A 3,210-nucleotide genomic window follows, 5' to 3' on the forward strand; every position below is an offset into this window, starting at 1 on the left:
GGCAACAAATGTGTAAGTGTGCTTTACACAACTGATGTATGTATGGATTGTGATGAATTGTATGAGCCCCAATAAAATGATTTAAAAAAAAATGTTTCCCCGTGTGTGCTGCATGAATATAAAGTACTCTCAAAGGTATTTGCTCCAAGTTGGACCTTACTTGGTTTTTCACTGTTTTATTTTTCAGACTTTTTTTTTTAATCACTTTATTGGGACCTCTACACTGTTGTATGCTTTAGGAGTCCTGACAGGCCGCTCCGGTAAGCTTTGGCGGATCACACCCACCAGTGGCTCTGAGGGAGAGGGATAGGCTTTCAGCTCCCATAAAGGATTCCAGAGGAGCTCTGGAAGTGTAGTGGGTTATGTTTTGGACTATTACCTTCAAGGTCAGTAGTTGGGCTGATAGCCACCAGGCCAGCAGTTTGAAACCACTAACCGCTCTTGGAAGAAAGATGAGGCTTTGTCCTCCTGTAGAGATATACAGCATGGGTACCCCACGGGGTCAAGTCTACTCGCCCCTAACGGGTCATGATGAGGTGGAAGGAATTGATTCTCTGGCAGCGAGGTTTAGAATCAATTCAGTGGCTCTGGCTTTGTTTTTATTGTCTTCTTTCAGAAGACACAAACAGCATAAGACAGAGTAAAGAACTATTGATGTGGTTGGTAATAACCGTTTCTCCTACCTTAATGGCACTGGAGACTACACTTGAAACAAGGCCCTTTTGGCCTTTAGAGGGTAGAGTCTGCGTTGATAAAAGGTATCATTTTAAAAATGTCTTTTAGTGAGAGACAGTGGTGGTAACAATGTGCTCAAACATCACAACCATTGTGAGGACGGGGCAGTGTCTCTGCAGTGTCTCTTCGCTATGAGTCACAGCCAAGTAGATGGCTCCTAACAATGAGTGGCAGGAAATAACCAGGGAACCAGCGGAAATTCACACTGCCACAGGGTGGTGCTGTGAAAGGAATCTACAGCCCTTGGCATAGTACGGAAGATGTATTAGATTCCTCAAGTGGGAAATGCCTCCGTCCTTGGTCTCCCAGGAAAAAGAATTCAAGCTGAAGCCTGGTTTGTGATTCAAGTGGGCTTTTATAAAGGACGGAAGCAACACCATGAGGGCACTTCACACCAGACAGAGGCCAGAGGTACAGCTGGAAAAGAGAGGGGGCTGAGCTTGAAGTTTCAGGCGTTTGGGGCTTTCAGCTGGGAGGCATGTTGATAGTACTGGTTGACCCCATTGGCTGAATTAAGCCCATCTGGCCTAGATTGGGCTTCCTGGCTCACAGATCTGAATGTGTGCATGCCCTCTAGCCTTGATGGCTTCCAATTTCCTGTAAAGGGGGAAGGGAGACCTTAGGTTGTAGAAAGACAATCACTAGTTTTTGCCTCTAGCTACTTAACAGATGTAGTAGAATTGAGAAGTTGAAGAAGGCTATGAAGCTAAAGGTATGAGACCTACGATCCAGCAAAGGCTAAGGATTCAGCAGACTTGGGAGTTGCAAGAAAGGACAAACTGAATGGCTAATTTGGTGCAACGTGTATATGATGTATTGAGAATATTTTCTTAGCATCAGCTACATATATCTGATATCAGATATATGTATCTGATCATCTTTATTATCCCCCAAACCAAGAAACCAAGCTCACTGCCATGATTGCTACTGACAGCGAGCCTACAAGGTTTCTGAGACTCCATCGCCCGGAAGTAGGAAGCTTCTTCTTACTCGGAACCCCTCAGTATCAGAGGCACTCACAGGGGCCACTCACCGGGGAGCCTGCCGGGGTTGCACCGTGGTTTATAAACTTGGTTCGAACATCGCATCTCGATTTGAGCTTTTCTGTTGCATCTGGTAGTATACTTGGCGGGAGTGAGGATCATTGCATCCTAGTAATTTTCCAGACCCTTAATCTTTACGCTGCTCAGGGACCTTTCTCGGATCCGCGTTTAGCTCGGAGGGGCTTAAGCGAGGAGGCTGACCACCAGCGGCTACTTTCAATGGGGGTTCGCTTCCACTTCACACCAAGGAACCTATGCAAATGCCTCCCTTTGGTGGTTCCTCCGTTGACCTAACTTCCTGTGCCAGAAGCTTTTGTCTGCCCCAATTTGCTTCTTTCTTTCACAAATTCCTCTCACCTCTGGCCGCAGGCTAAGCCGACGGGCCCGGGGTGGGGGGTGTGGGGAACCATGTTTGCTGAAGCCCTCCCCCTTTCCCCGGTCCGTCTGGCGGCCCTCAGACCTGTAGACCTCAGGCTCTTTTGGAATTAATCTGTCCTTTACCCCAAGAACGAGGTGCATTAAGTTTACTTTTGGCCATTTCACCTACACTGCGATATTCCGAAGACCCCGATCCGTTCCCCACCCCCGTTGAGAAACCCACGGGGGCAGTTCTACTTACTCTAATAGGGTCGCCATCTACTCGATGGCAGAGTTTTATATTGGTTTTTTCCCTTGGCCGTTCCGCCTTGGTTGCAGTGGTTAAAAGCACTGGGCTGCTAACGTGCAGGTTAGCGATTCCCACCGTAAGCCGATCCCAGGGAGAGAGCTGAGGAAGCCGTGTTTCCAACATAAAACCCTCCCAGGGGGATTCTGTCTGGCACGCCTCAGCTCCAGAGCAGTACTTTGGGGGTCTTTTCATCTGACCCTACCCACTAGGAGCACTGCTGGTGCAGTGGCAAAGTGTTCATCTGCCATCAGCATGGTCCACAGTTCAAAACCACCAGCGGGAGACTGGGCTTTCTACTATTGGAAACTGAGCCAACATTGACTGGATGGGAGTGAGTTATTATCCACTGTCCTTAGGAGACACCCCCCCACGCCCCAGTAGGGCTGCCGAAGTTGGATTTGACTATGGCAGTAGGGAGTGTATCTTGACTTTGCCCCAATATTTAGCAATCTTTTTACATATGTTATGCATTTTACCTGCACTTAATGAGCGATGAAAAGCTTCATTTAAAAAAGTTATCTCTGGAGGGGAACATTCTCTGCCTTCACATTCCTGTTGACCCCACCTGGAGCCCTGGAGAACCATCCCCCATTGGCTCCCAGACCGTGAGCACCTGCATTTGGCATCAGTGCATGTGGCTGCATGAATCTGAACAGGGACTTCTTATGGACTAGGATCAAATGTATGGACTTGATATGGGCTGGGCTGGAATCTTTGCTTCCCGTGTAATTACTCCTGATATAAAGCTCTCTCTCTCTCTCTCTC

The sequence above is a fragment of the Echinops telfairi genome, unplaced genomic scaffold, assembly GCF_000313985.2.
Source record: "Echinops telfairi isolate 266 unplaced genomic scaffold, ASM31398v2 ScPeMD7_40;HRSCAF=151, whole genome shotgun sequence".
Taxonomy (NCBI): domain Eukaryota; kingdom Metazoa; phylum Chordata; class Mammalia; order Afrosoricida; family Tenrecidae; genus Echinops; species Echinops telfairi.